General features: G+C 46.9%; 1 pseudogene; it reads left to right on the forward strand.

Moving 5' to 3' along the window:
- Positions 1 to 21953: 21953 nt before the first annotated feature.
- On the forward strand, positions 21954 to 22120 carry LOC149436255 (U2 spliceosomal RNA; annotated as a pseudogene).
- The last annotated feature ends 1142 nt before the right edge of the window (positions 22121 to 23262 follow it).

Raw genomic sequence — 23262 nt, forward strand, 5'->3', positions numbered from 1 at the left:
TGAGCGGGACATTGGCTGGGAAGGCACAATAATCTGGCAAGGAGGAAGTGCATGGACATGGCTTTTATAGGAAGTTCCTGGGAGGAGCAAGGAGTTCAGGGTTCAAGGCAAACAGGGCCAAGGCAGGAACATCCAAAGAATTGTCAAGGGAGCTGTCCAGCATTCCAGGTGGCTCAGTGAGAAGAAACATTGCCTCTCACCGCAGAAGGCCCAGGTTCAGTCCCAGGCTCTGACAGCCCCATCTTTAGTGTCAGTGGGAGGAATTGTGTCCCATCATCGTCAAAGCTCCAAGTTTATGCCAGTGGGAGGAAGTATACCTCATCTTTGGCGTCATTGCGCCCCATTGTTGGTGTCACTGGGAGAAACTGTGCCCCATCATTGGTGTCATTGGGAGCATATGTGCCCCGTTGTTGGGAGGAATTGTGCCCCATCATTGGAGTCATTGGAAGGAACTGTGCCCCTTCATTGGTGCCTGTGGGAGGAATTATATGCTTTCATTGGTGCTAGTTGGAGGAATTGTGCCCCATCATTGGAGTCATTGGGAGGAATTGTGCCCCATCATTGGAGTCATTGGGAGGAATTGTGCCCCATCATTGGTGTCAGTGGAAGGGATTATATGCTTTCACTGGTGCTAGTGGGAGGAGCTTTGCCCCATTGCTGGTATCACTGAATGAAATAGTGTCCCAAGCGCTGGATAAAAGCACGCAAATGGCCTCATCTGGCCCAAGGGCCACAGTTTGGAGACCACTGTTTTAAACGGTACCTATGTAGTAATTAGCAGGTGGAACCCAAGCATACAGTGCCTGTCACAGTCGTGGACACAAGAGCCAGGCAGGGCTCTCACTGCGTTAAGAGTGTTTAACCCTCTGTATAACCTGTCTGTGGAGATAGCGGGATACCAACGATTAACCAATCATCCTAGTGTATTGCTGATATTGCCGAGTTTCCTCTTTCTCTGTACAAAAAGGAGGTGGTGGCAGTGTGAAGGGTTAATTGTGTAATTAACCTGACCCAGTAATAATAGCATCCAGGCTGCCGGTACAAAGATTGTAGTCTATTAGCTGGAAAATCTTTGTGCAGGGTGCAGCTGGGCGTGGCATTGTTACGCATGTGACATTGCGGTTTTAGATTGGCTAGTCCTTCGGCCACGAGTTTGGTGAGAAGGTCTGGGGTCTGACGCCGCGCCCGTCACAGTGCCGAGTCACAGGAATCGAACACATTCAGAAGATTCCAACAGTGGATATAGCTCTGCAAGGTATCAAATATTCTATTATTATAACCTTTTTTTTTCTATGGTTGAACTGGATGGACGTTTGTCTTTTTTCAGCCAGACTAACTATGTAACTATGTAATTCTCTGGAAGCACTGGTCATTATTACTAAAATACTCATGCTAAGTCACTTTATCATAGACACAGGACAAAGAAACAGGTTCATTTAGCTGTTTATACCAACTTTCCCCTCTGTTCTTCTACCGGTCTGTACACCAAGGGAACAAAAAGCCCTTTGAAAGCTCCAAGCTGATTTGACAGGGCGAAGAATTCTATCTCCGTCTCCACATGACGGCTCAGGGACCTGACAACTGGCCTCTATGCACCTATTCCTGCATCACTGGAGGAAGGGGCAGAGGGTCACATGCGGCTTGTATTCAATCTTGTTGATCTTTGTTCCAGATTGTCAAAACGGTAGCAGGAAAAAAATAAACCAATAAAACGGCGTACTATAATAAAGCAATCCTTAGACACTGTGAGGGAGGACATCTGTGCAATCAGATTCTAACGTCCGCAATTAACCACTTCCAGTCCGGACACTTTCACCCACTTCCAGTCCGGACATTTTCATCCCCTTCCATTCCGGACGCTTTCACCCTCTTCCAGTCCGGACGCTTTCACCCTCTTCCAGTCCGGACGATTTCACCCCCTTCCAGTCCGGACGCTTTCACCCCCTTCCAGTCCGGACGCTTTCACCCCCTTCCAGTCCGGACGCTTTCACCCCCCTTCCAGTCCGGACGCTTTCACCCCCTTCCAGTCCGGACGCTTTCACCCCCTTCCAGTCCGGACGCTTTCCCACCCTTCCAGTCCGGACGCTTTCCCACCCTTCCAGTCCGGACGCTTTCATCCCCTTCCAGTCCGGACGCTTTCACCCCCTTCCAGTCCGGACGCTTTCACCCCCTTCCAGTCCGGACGCTTTCACCCAAACTTCCAGTTCGGACGCTTTTACCCCCCCTTCCAGTCCGGACGCTTTTACCCCCCTTCCAGTCCGGACGCTTTCCCACCCTTCCAGTCCGGAAGCTTTCCCACCCTTCCAGTCCGGACGCTTTCCCACCCTTCCAATCCGGACGCTTTCCCACCCTTCCAGTCCGGACGCTTTCATCCCCTTCCAGTCCGGACACTTTCCTGCAACCATGGGTCGTAGGAAAGAAAATCACTTGATTCCTCCATCAACACAGCCCTCCCATGGAGCTATTGTGCTCTCCTATGGGGGGACATGGGGGGAGCTGTTCCTGCCCAGAGAACATTCTGACTGGCTGGATGTACCCAAGTCATTCAGCAATAAAATTGGGTACAATCAGCCTGCCCATAGATTGCTCAAATCTCGGCCAGTCTCTGCTGCGATTTGAACCATTTATGGCTGGATTAACTATTACCCCTCCCTTAAGCTAACACATCATTGGGGGTGGGGGCAGTGGTGTATTTAGGTTTTGTGCTGCCCTAGGCAACACAAAAATTGTCTGCCCCCATGGACACCGACCAACACAAAACCCCCCCTTCCCCCTCCCGTGGAGGGAGCCTTCCACTGACCAACAACACCCCTGCCCCACACTCTTCGGGAGAGCCTTCCACTACCCCCCTTCCTCGGGCGATAGAGAGACACTCATTTTCACAGCTCCGGACATCCCCGTGAACGAGAGAGAGCCTTCCACTACCACCGCCTCCCATACACTGGCAACCCCCCACCCCAACAACAGATAAGACACTCACCTTCACAGCTCCGGATATCCCCGTGAACGAGATTCAGGCTCTACATACACCATCAAGCAGCCCGCAGCCTCTCTCTGATCCCACCTGGTTCCCATGGTGCACGTGTCCCTTCTTTCATCCCTTCTTGTGGGGGGGGGAGGTGCTGCCCCCCTGGAAAATGCCGCCCTAGGCAAGTGCCTTGTTTGCCTTGTGGTAAATCCCTCCCTGGGTGGGGTCTGTCAGTAGTCCCCTGCCTTCTTCATAGGCATTAATGCACATGCACATTTGGCAATCCAAAAACAAATACGTTTATAGCACCCTGCACCCATTTTTTTTTTTTGCATAATTAGGGACCTCCCCCCTCGGTGCGGTGAAGAAGAAGACCCAGTGCCACAAAAGTTGGCTTTAGATATCTTGAAAAGATAAACATAAAGTTAAATAAAGCATAATACTTCTGAAAGCGGAACTACGCTGTACCTGAGCACCACAAACCAAAACCTGTATTTAATTCATTTTTAATATGACAAACTCCCCCATCCATCCATGTCTGCATGCTTTATTTGGCTGAGAAATCACTTAGATAAACACCTCCCTAGCATTTCTGGCCACAGCCATCTTGAGTAAGGGCAAATGATTCGTGTAGCATTTATTTCCTGGAATCCATCTGCCCTTAGGTTAGGCATACAGGCAGGAGAGTGAGCTTAGCTGAGAAAGCCCTTCCTCCTCTCCTGAAGACTCCTGGGGTGTGGGACATTGTGACGGGAGTGACTTTTGGGGGTGGGGGGACCTCTGTGTCAGCTCATGTTCTCCCCATTATGTTTAAGGCACCCTGTGCCTGTTAAGGGGTGTGTATGTGAATGTCCAAGAATTGTGTATTGTCCTTTGTCTCTGCCATGTGGTTGCCTATTGTACTGCCATGTGGTTATTCCTTTGTCTCGGCCACTTGGCTGTCTTTGTCCCTGCCATGTGGTTATTCCTTTGCCTCGGCCACTTGGCTGTCTTTGTCCCTGCCATGTGGTTATTCCTTTGCCTCGGCCACTTGGCTGTCTTTGTCCCTGCCATGTGGTTGCCTATTGTACTGCCATGTGGTTATTCCTTTGTCTCGGCCACTTGGCTGTCTTTATCCCTGCCATGTGGTTGCCTATTGTACTGCCATGTGGTTATTCCTTTGTCTCGGCCACTTGGCTGTCTTTGTCCCTGCCATGTGGTTATTCCTTTGCCTCGGCCACTTGGCTGTCTTTGTCCCTGCCATTTGGTTATTCCTTTGTCTCGGCCACTTGGCTGTCTTTGTCCCTGCCATGTGGTTATTCCTTTGTCTCGGCCACTTGGCTGTCTTTGTCCCTGCCATGTGGTTATTCCTTTGTCTCGGCCACATGGCTGTCTATTGTTCTTGCCATGTGCTATCCCATTGTTCTGTGTCTTGGTTGGATGGGGAGGGGTTATGAGGTGTTTCCTGCCCATACTGTAGCCCTCCCCACTGAGGGGGCGGGCTGATGATGTGTTTCCTGTCCCTGGTTGTGTTTCCCCGCCCTGTGTATAAAACATGTTTGTGAAAAAATAAAAGAGTTGGCTTCCTGTTTTAAGAAGAGCTGGGTGCTGTCTTATTTTCCTGCATGATCAGGCGGTGTGGTCCGTGGATGGTGTTCGGACAGGGGAGGCTGGAGTATAACGGAAAAACTCAGTGTGGTCTGGGTTCCGGTTCCGCTACAGACATCATTTGCCTAGGCCAGAAACCAGAAAGTAACTGAAGAAGTGTTACAAAAAAAACAGTTTAAAACCAGTAAATATGATATACTTTCCTATCTACAGTTTTTACTAAGACTAGCAGCATAAGGATTCAAAATAGTCAATGTTGATTGAGACTGTGAAGTTACTCTTGAAGGACAGGAGGTAGGGGGCAATTTTTAGGGTAGGGCTGAGACTAGAGTTGGGATTTAAGTCTATATAAACTCAAGCAACTATCAAGGGCACTTCCTTGGATAGAGAGAGCAGGATCAAGAACTATGGCCTTCTAGTCAAAACGATTAAAACATATTCATGAATGTGTACTGAACTTGGGAAAGAAGTTGAAACTGAAACCAATTAAAATTTCAGGGATGGGTCCATAACTCGCTCTCATGAATTGAAGGGCCAGAACATCTCTGATTAGCGGTTCTGTCGCATAGTAAACAAAACTACCATCAGGAGACCCTCACAGAAACTCCTAGATGACAATACCTGGATCCAGAAACAGATCCTAAGATCTTCCAAAGAGTTCAGAGAACCCCTGAGAAGGATCACTGACTGTGAGGCCAAGCTCTTCACTAGGGTAAAATAGATGTCACCCATCTCTCAGGAACAGTACCCCTTATGCCTCTAGTATCCCTCTTATCTTATATACCTAAAATAAATCAGCCCAACACCAAGTTGTGGTGAAAATTGGCCATAACGGCCCTTTATTAACAAATAACCGAAATAACATTCTTTTAAACATATTGACAGTAAAGATAAAGCTGCCGATCTTTGAAGGCACCAAAACGACTAAACCTCGTTTGCGGAACCACTTAATGATCCCTAGCCACAAGACACCGGCTAGAGGACAACCCAGCTCCCCGCCGATACTTCCAAGCTCCACCCTCCAAGTTACCCCCAGTTAACTGGAACTTATCCAGAGGATGCCATACCTTAGATGGGTCCTTAGTATGTGATGTTAATTAAGACCACCTTCAAAGATCCCAACCGCCAAGCCACACAACATCTGAGCCCTGTGATCCAAAAAGCTCAGGGAGAGTGGGAAGGAAGCTTCTTCTTTTCCCGATGCCTTCCAACTGTGTGAGCTCCTTTCCAGTCCACCAAACCAGCTCCGAAGCCACTCTTCAATTTCCATCTCCACCAATCCTGGTAAGTAGAAGCTTTCAACCCTCCTTCAGCTCTCTCTATTATGCCCAATGTTAACCTCTTATATTCTACCTCCCGTGTTATCCCTGTCATGGTCAACCTTCGCCTTATTTTTTTTTGCTTCAGGCTTGTCTTTTCTGCCAAAAATATTTGCAAACCAGAAGCTGCAGCAAATTGCTAGTTGTGCCGCACTATGAGAATCTATGTGCTATTCCATGGCTTTAAGTACCATCTCTATGCTGATGACACACAAGTCTAACTTTCTACTCCTCACCTCACCCCTTCAATCTCCTCACCTCACCCCTTCAATCTCCTCCTCACCTCACCCCTTCAGTCTCCTCCTCACCTCACCCCTTCAGTCTCCTCTCGCATTACTAACCTACTAAGTGATGTATCGGCATGGATGTCACTCCACTTCCTCAGACTCAATCTTTCCAAAACCGAGCTCTTAGTATTCCCTCCAAACTGTGCCCCCCCCCCAACTTCTCCATCAAGATCAACAACACAATCATCAGTCCCTCCCCTCATGCCAGGGTATTAGGTGTAATCCTAGACTCCCATCTGTCCTTTCAGTCCCAAATCCAATCGCTGTCCAAATCTTGTAGACTTCACCTCCGCAACATCTGCAACCTCCGGAACATCTCCAACCTCCGCAACATCTCCAACCTCCGCAACACCTCCAACCTCCGCAACACCTCCAACCTCCGCAACATCTCCAAGATACGGTCATTCCTAACCCCGGAAACTACTAAGCAACTTATTCCCTCCCTGGTTATATCTCGCCTTGACTATTGTAACTCCCTCCTCATTGGCTGACCCCATCGCAGGCTATCCCCTCTTCAGTCTATCATGAATGCTGCTGCCAGACTCATCCACCTTACTGACCGTTCTGTATCCGCCACCCCTCCCTGCCAATCCCTCCACTGACCTACACTCGGTGTCCTCCATCCCTCTCTGCCAATCCCTCCACTGGCCTCCACCCCTCTCTGCCAATCCCTCCACTGGCCTCCACCCCTCTCTGCCAATCCCTCCACTGGCTTCCCATTGCCCAACAAATAAAATTCAAAACATTAACAATAACATATAAAGCCATTTATAACTCTGTCCCAAATTACATCACCAATCTTGTCTCCAAATATCACCCAAACCGTCCTCTCCACTCCTTGCAAGACCTCCTGCTCTCTAGCTCCCTTGTCTCCTCCTCCCATGCTCGTCCCCAGGACTTCTCCAGAGCTTCCCCCATCCTCTGGAACTCTGTACCCCAATTTATCAGACTATCGCCTACTCTGCTCACTTTTAGGCGATCTCTGAAAACCTATCTCTTCAGGGAAGCCTATCCTGCCCTCAAATAATAATGGAATCTTCTACTCTCCCAACCAGTCCATCCTCCACAGTTACTACCTTTTGTACCACTAGCCCCTCCCTCTTAGATTGTAAGCTCCAAGGATCAGGGCCTCCTATCCCTCTTGTATTGAACTGTATTGTTGCTGTATGGTCTTCCGTTACATTGTAAAGCGCTGAGCAAACTTTTGGCGCCATAAGTCCTGTATAATAATAATAATATCTCTAGGGCACTGTTGAAAAAACTTGGAGGGTGATGTGCATTCAGATCAATCTAATCGTGTTCCCGGGCTTCCCATACATGCTGCAACTCTTCCAGTTTAAAGGCACATTTTTTTTACTTGCTAATCGGGAAGGTTAGTTGCACAGCTGTGCATGGAGATTTGCACATGTGCGTATTACAGCTCATGGTGTGTTAGTGCGCATGTTCTTGTGCATTGCCAGGAATGGGTGTGCATTTCCAGCACTAGCTTTGGTGCCCAGTGCACAACTGTTGAGATGCTGAGAATTTATCAGCATCTGGGAACCCTGACCTGACCTGACCTGACCTGAGTTTTACTATCCTGTGTTTGACATGACTTGCCTCCTGATATTTCTGCATCCAGATTTCCAATTGCAGACTTTGGCTTTTATTCTGACTATGCCTTCTGCCTGCGGTCTTGGTACCTCTGTGCCAGGTTTCTGTGGTAGTAAACCCTGGTAGAATGCCAACCTTGGGGTTCCCAGGGCGCAGAGTCTAAGCCCCGGCCTGCTTCTTCCCCAGCACCCCTGATGGTGGGGATGAACTTACAGCAAGCTGGAACCAGGTCGTAGCCCCCAAGTACACCCAGCTGACAATACAGAGACTACCAGCTTGTGCAGAGTACAGATGACAGGAGACAGAAGAGGATCCAGGAAACAAGCCAAGGTCAGAGCAGGCGGCAGACGAACACAAATGGAAGACAAAGCCAGAGTCAGTACACAGAAAGTCAGACACAGAATCAGGGGCGGACTGACCATTTGGAAACTTGGGCACTGCCCGAGGGCCCGAGGTCAGTAGGGGGCCCCATGTGATGCCCCTGGTACCTTTTTCATAGGATTTTTTGAGTTTGGGCAAGGACACAGGGGCCCCATGATCCCCTATTGCCCGGGGGCCCCATGAGTTGTCAGTCCGCCCCTGCACAGAATACATGTAACTGTAGCACCCTCCTAGTTAGTTAGGGGAAGCTGGCTGATTATATTTGTAGTTAGGAAGGCTGAGTATCAGCCTAGGCAGTAGTCAACTTGGTCAAATTTGGGTCAGAGCTGAGAGGTTCTATAGATCAGTTCCTTGACCTCTCCACCTGCTCTAGAATCTTGGAGAAGATTCTAGAAGCAGTGGGCGGAGGTGAGGAGGGGCTGGCCTTCACTCTTATGGGATCTTGGTTAATCCCCAAGCAGGAGGCTTGGCTTGGGGTCAGGTCAGCCCTTAAAAGTGGAAGAAAATAAATGTAATCTCCAAACAAAAGGTTTCTTCACAGTAAGAGCTGTGAGAATGTGGAATAGACTCCCTCCAGAGTTGGTTGTGGCCAGCTCAGTGGATTGCTGTAGGAAAGTCCTGGATCCTTTCTTGGATACACAGAATATAACTGGATATAACATTTATAGGGAAAGTTGATCCAGGGAATATGCAATCGCCTCTCGGGGGATCAGGAAGGAATTTTTCCCAGCAGGAGCAAATTGGATCATACATTGCTTGTTTTTTTGCCTTCCTCTGGATCAACTGTGGGTGTAGGATTATAACTTTTTTTTCTCTATGGTTGAACTGGATGGACTTTTGTCTTTTTTCAGCCAGACTAACTATGTAACTGGATGGACTTTTGTCTTTTTTCAGCCAGACCAACTATGTAACAATGTAACTGGATGGACTTTTGTCTTTTTTTCAGCAAGACTAACTATGTAACTGGATGGACTTTTGCCTTTTTTCAGCCAGACTAACTATGTAACTAGATGGACTTTTGTCTTTTTTTAGCCAGACTAACTATGTAACTATTTATTTCAGGTACTTATATAGCGCCGTCAGTTTACGTAGCACTTTACATATATATATTGTACATTCACATCAGTCCCTAACCCTCAAAAGGGGTACAATCTAAGGTCCCTAACTCCCATCATACATACACATACTAGGGACAATTTAGACAGGAGCCAATTAACCTACCAGCATGTCTTTGGAGAGTGGGAGGAAACCGGAGTACCCGGAGGAAACCCACACAGGCACAGGGAGAACATGCAAACTCCAGGCTGGTGGTGCCGTGGTTGGGATTCGAACCAACAACCCCAGTACTGCCAGGCGGAAGTGCTAACCATTTAGCCACTGTGCTGCCCAACTATGTAACTGGATGGACTTTTGTCTTTTTTTCAGCCAAACTATGTAACTATGTAACTGGATGGACTTTTGTCTTTTTTCAGCCAGACTAACTATGTAACTGGGTGGACTTTTGTCTTTTTTCAGCCAGACTAACTATGTAACTGGGTGGACATTTGTCTTTTTTCAGCCAGATTAACTATGTAACTATATAACTGGATTGACTTTTGTCTTTTTTCAGCCAGACTAACTATGTCACTATGTAACTGGATGGACTTTTGTCTTTTTTCAGCCAGATTAACTATGTAACTATGTAACTGGATGGACTTTTTTTTTCAGCCAGACTATGTAACTATGTAACTGGATGGACTTTTGTCTTTTTTCAGCCAGACTAACTATGTCACTATGTAACTGGATGGACTTTTGTCTTTTTTCAGCCAGACTAACTATGTAACTATATTGGAGAGGATGCATTTATTCAACAGAAAATGGGATGGTTGAAAGACACACGGACACGTAATGTACTCTGATTGGTCTTGGACTCTTTGTCAGCCATGCGGTTATTCTGCCTACAATGCGGTCTACCTCGCTCACGTACTTGATCTTTGTATCACTGTAAATGACTTTTGTGCCTTTTTCTCACCGTTCATTCTACCTCATGTATGACAGGCAGTTTTTGTAGTCTGCCCTTCAATAAAAACGTCTGTAAACACAAAAAAATGTTTTTTGTAGTCCAATAATACCGTCCAGAGCAGCTTTTCATTTATCGTCTACGTATCTCCCTGTAGGAGCACTGATGACTTGAGAACTACTGCAGAGTTCATCGATTTCAAGTTTTCAGCGGTCGGGTGGAACAGTCAGCAGCACAAGAAAACGGGGCTCTTTCCGGCAATAATTCATTCCGCCTCTTACGCCTCCCCAGGTATATGTGTTCCTTTTCATATAGCAATTTCCTTTGAGCCGTGATAGAGATGGCGACGCCAACACCCTCACTCTTTGTATCGGCACTAATCACATCCAGACTCTTACTAGGAGATCATTCAAAGGAATACTTCGAGGAGCCGAGTATTATCCCTTACTTCTATTCAAAGGCAGAGTTTGTCAAAGCAGAGCTCTCACCTCGCAATCTCTGTAATAATTCACTTGTAAGTCACAGCATCGGTTTATTGTTGGAGCAGACGGCGTGGAAACTTTAGGCTTTGATATGCATGAAAGGAGGAAAGTCAACTTTTCTATTGTGATAAGTAGTGGGGAACGGTGATGATACCGACACGTATCCTCCACCAGGATCCATTCACTAATCACAAGGATAATTGTAGAGGGAAGGATCAAGGATGTGAGGTGCAAGGTGAGCACACCGTCCTTATGGCATGAAGGGAATGGATCTCGCCAAGGATTCCACTGAGGCAATGAGGTTCCTGTGGTATCTAGGGTAGGTCCAGGTGTTGACGTGAGGGACTCAGGTAGTACTGGGAGGGGAACGATAGGCTCCATGCTGCAAGAGTGTTTGGCATCAATTTCTCAGCTGTTGCATTTGGAACTGGCGCCATACACTGACAAGAGCAGGACATTCCCACATGGAAGAAAAATATATTTTAAATATATTTTTAAAATATTCTTCCCAAATATATTGATATATAGTTGAAATTATACCATTTTGACCATATTCAATACATTTTAAAATATATTTCAATACATATATATATGTTTCAGTATGTATGTGTGTGTATGTATGTATGTATGTATATATATATATATATATGTTTCAGTATGTATGTGTGTATATATATACATATATATTTCTATATATGTATGTATATATATTTCTATATATGTATGTGTGTATATATATATGTATATACATTAAAAAAAAAAAAAAAATATATATATATATATATACATTTAAAATATATATATATATATACACACACACATTTAAAAAAAAAATAAAAAAAAAATATATATATATATATATGCAGCACAGTGGCTAAATGGTTAGCAGTTCAACCTTGCAGTACTAGGGTCGGTGGTTCGAATCCCAACCATGGCACCACCTGCCTGGAGTTTGCATGTTCTCCCTGTGTCTGCGTGGGTTTCCTCTGGGTACTCCAGTTTCCTCCCACACTCCAAAGACATGCTGGTAGGTGAACTGGCTCCTGTCTAAATTGTCCCTAGTATGTGTATGTATGAATGTGAGTTAGGGACCTTAGACTGTACGCCCCTTGAGGGTTAGGGACTGATGTGAATGTACAATATATATGTAAAGCGCTGCCTAAATTGACGGCGCTATATAAGTACCTGAAATAAATAAAAAATAAATAATTTTATATATATACACACACACTGCATGTTGAAATACGTTTTTTATATATTACAAAATATATGAAGAATATTTTTATAAATATTTTTTTTTACATATATTCTTCAGATTTTTTTTTAACATATAAACAGTCATTTTTACATATATTTGTAAATGCATTCCAAAAATGTAGATTAAATGTATTTTTAAAGACATACAGTATATTTGAAAATGTATTTTTAAAAATATTTTTCATATATTTTGTAATATATATAAAAAAAAGCATTTCAACATGATATAGATATATATAGATATATATATATATATATATATATATGTATTGAAATATATTAAATACGGCCAAAATTGTGGTATTTCAAATATATTTCAATATATTCGGGAAGAATATTTTAAAAATATTTTTAAAATATATTTTTCTTCCATATGGGTTGTTTACAAGGCGGTTTACATTGGTGCCGAGTCTGGGCACAGGAACAAGTGAGTGCAATGTTTCTGCCTCTGTTTTGTAAGCAAGCAATACATAAAGCCAATAAACACAGAGGGGCAAGACCTACGCCCCTTAAAGGACTTCAAGAAAAAGATTTTACATGAAGCAGAAATATCTTATTTTCTTTATCGTCCATCGGGGCACACAGGAGTTCTGAAATGGTCGTGAAGTTCAGTGAGGGGTGGCAAAAGCCACCTATAAATCTAAGACAGAACAAGTGGTCGTCTGCAACAACCAAAACCAATGTCAAGGTCCTACCTTTCCTCAGGGCTTGTGCTGCTCCATGTGTTGGCATCCATCTTAGGTGTCCGCAAAGCATTGTGGGATCCTTTATGCTTTCAGCCCTCTGCGGCTCCTCCCCCAGGAGGTGGTGGCTTATCACATATAAGTCTGCTGTTTGCAGCTGTCCATTGCATTCGTGTCCTGTCTGTTGCACAGCAGCAAGCTCCTGTTTAGCGACTCATTGCTCTCCTGGATACCGACTCGGCTTTGGCTAAGACTCCTCCTGGCTCCTGATCCCGGCTCTGGCGACCATTCTTCCTGGCTCCTGATCCCGGCTCTGGCGACCATTCTTCCTGGCTCTTGACCCCGGCTTTGGCTACGATTTCCGCTGTTAGACTTGCATAGACTCTTGTCTTATTTTGATATTAATAAACCTACCTTTAATTGCACCTCCTTGTGTGTCTGGCTCCCTGACAACCAATGCCCAAATCTGTACCAAATAGGTGAAGTTCCCTACAGGGCAGAGGAACTGCTAGCCACTGAGGGGAGGCTATACTTGGTCAACCCGGCGCCAATTTAAATGACTATCTTGGAAGAAATTGAAGTCTGTTCCAACAGAAGCTGTAGACCAAGGCAACCACCAACAGGTAGAGTAATAAAACTACTCAAATGGGGAGAACAGATCAAAAATAGTGGTCAACAAAGGGGACACTGGAAGGTTCCTCAGCCTCAAAACAGATCTCTATATGAAATATGGACAATACAGTACATAAAGCTGATAAACACAGAGGGGCATACCCAAGGGCGGACTAACAACTCATGGGGCCCCGGACAATATGGGATCATGGGGCCCCTGTGTCCTCACCCACACCCAAAAAAGCCTATGAAAAAGGTACCAGGGGCATCTCATGGGGCCCCCTACTGACCCAGGGCCCTCGGGCAGTGCCCGAGTTACCAAATGGTCAGTCCGCCCCTGGGTGTACCCATGCCCCTTAAGGGACTTCTAAAGAAAGATTTTACAGTAAGTGACAGTTAAGACGTTCAGAAGCAGTCCAACTGAGGGGATGCAAAAGCCACCGATTGATCCATGACGGAACAAGCGGTAGTCTACAATACCCAGAACCAATGCCGAAATCTGTACCAAAAAGGTAAAGTTCCCTACAGGGCAGATGAACTGCTATCCACTCAGGGGAGGCTACACAGGATCAACCCAGTGCCAATTCTAATGATTACCTTGGAAGAAACGGGGTCTGTTCCAACAGAAACTGTAGACCAAGGCAACCACCAACAGGTAGAGTAATAGAACTACTCGAATGGGGAGAACAGATCAAACATAGTGGTCAACAAAGGGGACACTGGAAGGTTCCTCAGCCTCAAAACAGATCCCTATGTGAAATATACACAATGCAGTACATAAAACTAATAAGGAGGGGTGAGACCTACGCCACTTAAGGGACTTCAAGAAAAAGATTTTACAATAAGTAACAGTTGAGACATCCAAAAGTAGTCCAGCTGAGGGGTGGCAAAAGTCACCGATTGATCCAATACGGAACAATTGGTCATCTACAATAACCAGAACCAATGCCCAAATCTGTACCAAATAGGTAAAGTTCCCTGCAGGGCAGAGGAACTGCTAACCACTCAGGGGGGGCTACACAGGGTCAACCGGATGCCAATTTAGATGACTACTGTGGAGGAAACCTAGCCTGTTCCAACAGAAGCTGTAGACCAGCAGTTCTCAACCTGTGGGTCGCACGACCCTTTCACAGGGGTCGCTTAAGACCATCAGAAAACACATATTTCCGATGGTCTTAGGAACTGAGACACCGCTCCTCTATCCGTCTCCAGGCGGGTCTGCCCACATGCAGATACGCCCACATGCGAGTACCCGGCGTAATGACATCATCACGCCAACCCCATCACATACACCCCGTACAAATACAGGTGTATGTGACAGGGTTGGCGCCATAATGTACTTATGTGGACCAGTCACATGTGTAAAAAGCAGCTACTGTGTAGAAAGCAGCTAGTCTGTAAAAGCAGCTACTGTGTTGAAAGCAGCAGTATTGGAGGTAAAACGACACTTCATGAATTATAATTACTGGGTAAATGTAAAATCATGTACTGTAAAATCATCAACTACTGCAAAAAAAAATATCTGTACCATGTGAACTTAATCTGGATGCTGATCGGTCTTTTTATATTCAGCTGTAGTTTTTGTGATTAATCACTATGCTTTAATTATGTTCAATTTGTGACAATGAAAATACATCCTGCATATCAGATATTTACATTATGATTCATAATAGTAGCAAAATTACAGTTATGAAGTAGCAACGAAAATAATTTTATGGTTGGGGGTCACCACAACATGAGGAACTGTGTTAAAGGGTCGCGGCATTAGGAAGGTTGAGAACCACTGCTGTAGACCAAGGCAACCACCAACAGGTAGAGTAATATAACTATTCGAATGGGGAGAACAGATCAAAATAGTGGTCAACATAGGGGGCACTGGAAGGTTCCTCAAGCTCAAAACAGATCTCTATATGAAATCTGGACAATGCTTCCACAAGATATCACCAGTAGGAATGCCAAAAGCCAAGCCTTAAACTTGGGTCCCTAGGTATTAGGGAAACAAGGCTCTAAGAAGAAGTAGGGTTGTCTAGGACAGCCATGCAATTTCATATCAGATGATCAGGATAGAGCATATCCTAAATAGCATATTACTCCAAGGGAAGGGTCAAGGACCTAAGGCGTTAGGAGACAACCCTAACTGTACCACCTTAAGTCAAAGACGCTGACATACAAAGGCAGAAAAGTCGGTAAGGAGTACCCTCACCAAAACAGAAGACCAGGGGTGGGAAGACAACCACCCTATATTAGTGCAGCAATACCAGAAAGTGTCTTGGTGCAGTGATAAAGTGGCATGACTGTGTGGTCACTGTCACTATTTAGCCAGCAGTTTTCCTGGGGTGGCCACTGTTCACCCCAAAAGAGGACTGGCACTGGATTGCAAAGCTGTGAGTCTGCATGGAGGGCACCTGAGAAGAGGACAGTATTGCGACAAAAGCTACATTTTCTGCTGATTTCCAGGAGATTTGTATAACGTGCAGTTGGTTTTACCCATTTCCTGGCAGTCCGCTTATGTCCAGTATACATAAATCAATGAGCCTGGAAGCAAGCTGTCACACCTACCAGGTCAGTGCCGGAATAGTCACGACGAGACATTCCCTGCTCCAAAAGAGTGGGATATGTCAATTTGTGTGTGTGGTGAGAACACCGTGGCCGCTGCTGATTAAGCTCTGTTTTGGTGGGAGTGACAGCTTGCTTCCAGGTTTGGTCTAAACAGGGGCGGACTGACCATTTGGGAACTCGGGCACTGCCCGAGGGCCTGGGGTCAGTAGGGGGCCCCATGAGATGCCCCTGGTACCTTTTCATAGGCTTTTTTGGGTGTGGTTTGAGTGTGGGCGAGGACACAGGGGCCCCATGATACCCTATTGCCTGGGGGCCCCATGATCCCCTATTGCCTGGGGGGCCCATGAGTTGTCAGTCCGCCCTTGGGTCTGAACCTAGGTTTTGGGCGTTTGGACCAAACCCGTGCTCATCTCTAGTAAGATGATTGCAGTAGTTAAAATGGAACAACCCTTTCAGTAAACTAACCTCCCCATTTCAGTGCTGCAGCAGTTACATCCCTTTCTGGCTACCTTCATCCCCTCCCTGGGTGTCAGCTTGATTGGCTGCTGATAGATGAAGTCATCCTATGCATGCGCAAAGGAGTCAGTCATTCAACCACAGCCAAAGTGTGCCGGGAATGAATGCTGAGCTGTACATGCATGGGATGATGTTGTCCCCCGCCAGCCAATCCAAGGCCCAAAGCCTGACTCCCAGTGAGAAGATGGCTATACTTCTGCTCTTTGTGTAGCCCTGATGCAGAGGGAGCATGGCCTTTTCTCTTTCTCTTCTCTCCATATGCTTCGAAGGTATCCCAATCATGACAAGGGACTGTGTTCAGCACCTGAAACGTGTTGAATTTTCTATGAATCAACCTTGGACTTGTAAATTTTTGTGCTCCCATTGGACTGTACGTAGATGGTTGACATTTCTATCCTTCCTGAGCCCTGCTTTGCTGAGGTTTCCAATAAGCCGACATAAAAACTGATTTAGGACTTCTACAAACATTATTTGTGATGAATGGTACTTCATTTAGGCATAATGGAGTGTAGAACCGCTCAAGTTTAGCTAGGGGGAGCTAATTAGGTTTTTGAGTGGAGGATGAATAGCAGCCTGGGATGAATCAGCCTGGGTATGAGTGAGTAAGCCTTTTGGGTCCGGGCTGAGGGCTTTGTGGGTCAGTTCCCTGATACCTCCTCCTGCTCTAGAACAGGGCTTGAAAAAGCCGCTTGCCCACTCGCCAAATGCGAGGAGAAATTCCTCTGTGGCGAGCGGAGAGCACAGATGAAGCATGGAGCGACTGCACCTGCACTCTAAGCCTCATTGTGAAGCCGAGTTCCGGTTTACAACTTCCGGTTTCCGGCTTCTGCGGCACCGCCGCTCAGGGGACAGGTGCAGGAGAGGTCCGCTTTCCTCCGCTGAGAGGAGACACCCTCTCCACCACCATGGGGGACTCGGGGGGACAGTAAGCACTGTATACAACAATGAAGTACAGGGGAGCTGGGATATACATTACTGTGTACAGTTTTATATTTTGGACTATATATTCTAAAGAAAAATTTAATTTCATAAGCTTTAAGGGGGTGTGGTTGGGGGTGGGGCGGGGTGGGGTTGGGGGCAGACCGGGGGGGTTGGGGGCAGACCTGGGCAAGGTTGGGTATGGCAACTGGTGGAGAGTAAGTTTTGTACCGACTAGTAGGTCTGGACTCTAAATTTTAACCCCTGCTCTAGAAGCTGGAGAAGTCTCTAGAAGGCAGTGGGTGGGGGTGAGGAGAGGCTGATCTGCATACTTAAGGGATCTTAGCCAATCCACAAGCAGGAGGCTTGACATGGAGCCAGGACAGCCCAAAAAGTATGAGGGAGCCTGATCAGGAAGTAGTGTCGGGTGGAAGATGGAATGAAGGCTGGAGTGTGGAGTCTGGGAAGGGGCCCACCTACAGGCTGGTGCTGGACAAAGGAGTCTCCACTGTGCCACTGTCTTCCAGAAAGGGTAACCTGAACAGCAGAGAATGAGCAAGCCCAGTGAAAGGCCTAGAGGCAGCTACCTACCCATTAAGCTAGCCAGAAAGACAGTGTGACTAACCTTACACCCACTGGGCCGGATAAGGGGAGAGGGCAATCAGGTGGAGAACCCAGCTAGCTCCTCATCTGAGACTGTTTCTTAAGTTGGCAGTTTCTGGTTCCCCTTGCCCAGAGATACCCACAGGCAGCTGGGTGAAGAGTAGGATTTATCTGGGGTCTGAGGAGGTACACCAGAGAGTTGGAGAGCTCTTCAAAGCAGGGGCGGACTGACAACTCATGGGGCCTCCGAGCAATAGGGGATCATGGGGCCCCTGTGTCCTTGCCCAAACTCAATAAAAGCCTATGAAAAAGGTACCAGGGGCATGTCATGGAGCCCCTTACTGACCCCGGGCCCTCGGGCAGTGCCCAAGTTTCCAAATGGTCAGTCCGCCCCTGCTGCAAAGAAGAGACTTTTTGTACACGGACTTGTACATAGTTGCTAAGGAGTTTGTCCTCATAGTTCACAGTTTCCTTGGACATCCCATACACCCCTCAACCCCATCAAAGTTCTAAACTACTTTAATAAAATCATCGAAACCAAGCTCGAGGATTGTTTACTGTCTCCAGTGTGCAGATGTGGAAGAACATGCTTGTTGCCTGTCTATGCAGAGCTGCAGAGGAACCCAAAACTCAGTGACTCCTAAGGGGGTAGGGCTACACAAGTTAAAATGTTGTTCTTTAGAATCTGTTTGTTTTTCAGACGGTCATCAATGGATGCCAGGAATAATCTCAATCTTCACTCTTGATAGGTTACAATAGGGCAGCCTCACCTTCTAGAATCCGATTGTTGATTATTTCTTGCACTCTGTCCTTGTCGGAGGAGAAATGTCACGTTATAAAGCAATCCCATCCTCTAAATGAGCTCGGTGCTGATAAACACTCAACAACTGTCATATGAAAAGGTGCTCCTATGGGGACATGAGCAAAAAAAATAAATAAATAAAGGTTTTATTCCTCTGGCAGTCTGGAAAATGTAATTTATCGGTCCTGAGATCAGGTAGGAGACAGATCAGCCTTCATAATACCAAGCTCACATTTATTCTGTTATAGGGAGATAAAATACTGACATAACAAGACATGTCCATACTAATAGGCAGGTTCCCTTCTATGGATATGAGCAGCGGTGTGTTTAGTGCAAGCCATACGAGGTGTTCGCCTGGGGCGGCAATTTTCAGGGGGGCGGAAGAAGTGACACAAGTGACCATGGGAGGATGAAGCTCTAAGGTTAAGGTCAGTGATTGACTTGGGTGGTTGCAGAGGGTGGTGGCGGCGAGGGAGCTGTTTGTGGTGGGCGGCTGTGGTGGGTGATGCCTGGGGCAGCACAAGAAATAAATACAACGCTGGATAGGAGTGTAGTGCTATCCCTGCTTAGAAGGACCAGGTCTCTGTTAGTTCAGAGGCTGCCAGACCCAAACATAGCTCCATGCACACTGAAGATACAAGCTCAGTCTAGGGCTCTGGTGCCCAACCTGTGGCTCTTTGGAACTTTTGGTGCAGCCCTTGGGACTCTGTAGGCACTAATCCATGTTTTCTAGTCCCCAGTCTCAGATCATCTCTTGTATCATGTCTTCAGTCTCAGACCATCTCCTGTCTGCAGTCTCTGACCATCTCTTGTATCATGTCTTCAGTCTCTGACCATCTCCTGTACTGCTTCTGCAGTCTCTGACCATCTCCTGTATCATGTCTGCAGTCTATGACCCTCTCCTGTAGTATGTCTGCAGTCTCTGGCCATCTCCTGTATCATGTCCGCAGTCTCTGACCATCTCCTGTATCATATCTGCAGTCTCTAACCCTCTCATGTATCATGTCTGCAGTCTCTGACCCTCTCCTGTAGTATGTCTGCAGTCTCTGACCATCTCCTGTTTCATACCTGCAGTCTATAACCTTCTCCTGTAGTATTTCTGCAGTCTCTGACCATCTCCTGTAGTATGTCTGCAATCTCTGACATCTCCTGTATAATATCTGCAGTCTCTGACCCTCTCCTGTAATATGTTTGAAGTCTCTGACCCTCTCCTGTAGTATGTCTGACATCTCTGACCATCTACTGTAGTATGCAGGGGCGGACTGACCATTTAGCCCAAGAGCCCGGGGTCAGTAGGGGGTCCCATGAGATGCCCCTGGTAACTTTCATAGGCTTTTTTGGATGTGGTTTGAGTGTGGGCAAGGACACAGGGGCCTCATGATTTCCTATTGCCCAGGGGCTCCATGAGTTGACAGTCCGCCCCTGGTAGTATGTCTTCGGCCTCGTCTCTGACCATCTCTTGTATCATGTCTGCAGTCTCTGACCATCTTTTGTACCATGTCTACAGTCTCTGACCATCTCTTGTATCATGTCTGCAGTCTCTGACCATCTTTTGTACCATGTCTGCAGTCTCTGACCATCTCCTGTACCATGTCTACAGTCTCTGACCATCTCTTGTATCATGTCTGCAGTCTCTGACCATCTGCTATATTATTCCCACAGTCCCTGCCTATCTCTTTTGTCATGTCATTAGTCTCTGACTATATCTTGCTTTGTGTCTGCTGTCTCTGACACTGAATACTCAGTGAATTTTATGTACAGTTCTTTGGTGAGATTGAGGTCCACACTTGAGGCCACCCCATATCATAAAAGTTGACCACCAATGGAATATGGGATATCTTTTTGTAAATGTATTGCAGCAATCAACAGTAGAGGGGGATGGGGTGCAGGATACTCCAAAATGTCAGGAGAAATTAGCAGAAGGACAAACTTTAGACAAAATCCTCTTGCAACATCCTTTGCTGGGGCCAATATCATCGGCCATTTCCGGCACTGCGCTTGCGCATGCGCATGCGCAGTGCGAATAATGATTTTCCCGGCGTTTTCCATGGATGCCTCCTGCTGGGGGGATAGGAGGGAATGGCCAGCTAATCTGGAGGACTATGCGAGCAGTCCCAGTTCTAAAGCAACTGCTGGCCCTCACATCCCCAAGCACATGCACACCCGGACAGCTGTCTCCCGCCCGGCCACCATGCTATTGAAGAATGAATGAAGAAAATGGTTCTTTTCCACACCAGTCTCCGCAGGTGATACCCTCTCCCAAATTTCTGCCAATCAAGACCTTAGCCAAGCACATGCCGAGGCCCAAAAAGCAACTCCACACAGGCTGACTCCCAGGGGCAGCAGCCCCAGGACAGGAACACTCTGAACAGCCATAGCCATGCTTCACTATGAATGAACCTATCTGCTACTCAGAGCTGCTGTTAGAAACCAAGGGGCCCCATACAGCCAACCTGACAGGGCCCCCTAAATAAAACCCCCCCCACAGTTTACTATGCTTCAGTTATTAATGAACACAATGAGTGAATGATACCGGTCACCAGGGCTGCTGTTAGAAACTATGGGGCCTCATACAGCCAACCTGACACGGCCCGCTAAAAAAAAAACACAGTTTACTATGCTTCAGTTATAAATGAACACATTGAGTGATTGGTACCGATCACCAGGGCCGCTGTTAGAAACTACGGGGCCCCATACAGCCAACTTGACAGGGTCCCCTAAACCCCCCCAAAACAAACAGTTTACTATGCTTCAGTTATGAATGAATACAATGAGTGATTGGTACCGATCACCAGGGCTGCTGTTAGAAACCATGGGGCCCCATACAGCCAACCTGACAGGGCCCCCTAAAAAAACAAATAAAAAAAAAACACAGTTTACTATGCTTCAGTTATGAATGAACACAATGAGTGAATGATACCGATCACCAGGACTGCTGTTAGAAACCATGGGGCCTCATACAGCCAACTTGACAGGGCCCCCCCAATCCCCCCCCCCCCAAAAAAAAAAACACAGTTTATTGCTACCGATCACTTATTGCATTCATTCAGGAAAGGAAGGGGCTGGAAAACGTGACATGTTTACCCGACCGTTTCCTGCTTTCCATCCTGAAGGATCCTGTTGTGTGCTTGCAGCTGCCAGTGAGAAGGAGAAGAGGGAAGCTGTCAGTACTGCGGGGGTGGGGGCATAGGCAGCAGAGGGAAATGTATGGTGCACATGGAGGGTGATGGGTGCTGTGGGGGGGGGGAATTACTGGAACAGATCCCCTGTATGGCTCTCCCTGAAGCAGCTTAGAGCCACCTGGAGGGAGAGGAGAAGAAGCTGGCTTTCAGCTGCTGCAGAGAGAGCCATACTGGGGATCGGTTCCTGTAATTGCATCCCCCCCCATCCGCTTCTCGGCCTTTTGGCTAAGATCAAGTGTAGTATCTGTTCTTATCAGTGTCCAGTGGGGGTGCTCCCGGCCATTCTAGCTTTGCGGGGATGGCTGTTGTATAGTACCCTCACTGGTATGATGGGGGTCTGGAAGGCTAGTACCGGGGGGACAGAAAGCATAATGCCCACGAGTAGAAGCTGGGGCCCGTGAGTAATTCCCCCGAGAAGACCTGAAGGACCCAGTGCCTCCTGATTTGGACGGATCTACCTTGTCTGGCCAGGGGCTGGGAAGGCAGAAAGTCCGCAAACTCAGTGCCCCCTGAGTAGACGCCCTCAGGGGTGGCACTAGTAACACCTGGGTGTGGGACCCCACAGTGTGAAGATGGCACATGGTCACTGCGTTTCCACTTTTCCAGCACAGTGCCCTCAGGACCAGGCCTTTTGGCTAGGACCAGGGCAATTTTTGCTACAGGCCTCAGGGCCTGGTCTGTGCACAATTTGGCACGGTCCACTTTTTTATTTTCTATTTATTTAATTTATTCACTCCCACGTTTTGTCACTTTTTCTTGCTTTTGTGTGTGTTTTTCACAGGATGGAGGGTGTGGGTCCTCGGGCCTTCCCTGAAGTCTAGGGGGAGGATGTGTGGCCTTTTGGTTCCTTCCTCCCCTGATCCCTAGGGGGTTTTCTCTTCGGGAGAGCCCCCTGACCAAGTACTGGGTGTCCGGCTTCGGCTGGACACAAGGAACGGTGGTCCACCAGACATTTTGGCCAGGAGGACCAAATGGGAACCTTGTCCCTGTCAGGAGCTTCGTGCCCCAGGGGATCAGGGTAGTGGTCCAGCCCCTTTAGGGGTAGGACAAAAGCACACCCCTAAGTGCACTTTTTCATGTGGTGTTCGCACTTGCACTTTTTTTGTGATCACTTACGGGTTTTTTGTTCTACTTTGCACGTTTGCGGACTTAAAAAAAAAAAAAAATTCTTTCCCCCCCGCTGTGCTGATCACCCTCCCTGCCCACATCTGATTCCCCCAGCTGCCTGGGCCCCCCTGCTGTCCTGGGCCCCATACAGGAGGACTGGTGGTACCCCCTTATCCACGGCCCTGTTGCTACTACTGCCAACAATATGTGAAGAACAGTTGACTAGAAGAGAAAATAGCCTTTCCACAGGCGTGAGAAATTTTTAATCTTGACATATTTGGTATCTATTTACTCAACACATCATCTTTTATATTTTTCCTAAAAAAAATTGGATATCGCATTGTGCTTGCGTGTGCTAAAATGCATTTAGGGGTATTTTTTCCTGAAAATTTGCATTTGATGCAAAA

This window comes from Staurois parvus, unplaced genomic scaffold (genome assembly GCF_062004578.1).
Source record: "Staurois parvus isolate SC_StPar_1 unplaced genomic scaffold, SC_StPar_1.0 ptg001389l, whole genome shotgun sequence".
Classification (NCBI taxonomy): domain Eukaryota; kingdom Metazoa; phylum Chordata; class Amphibia; order Anura; family Ranidae; genus Staurois; species Staurois parvus.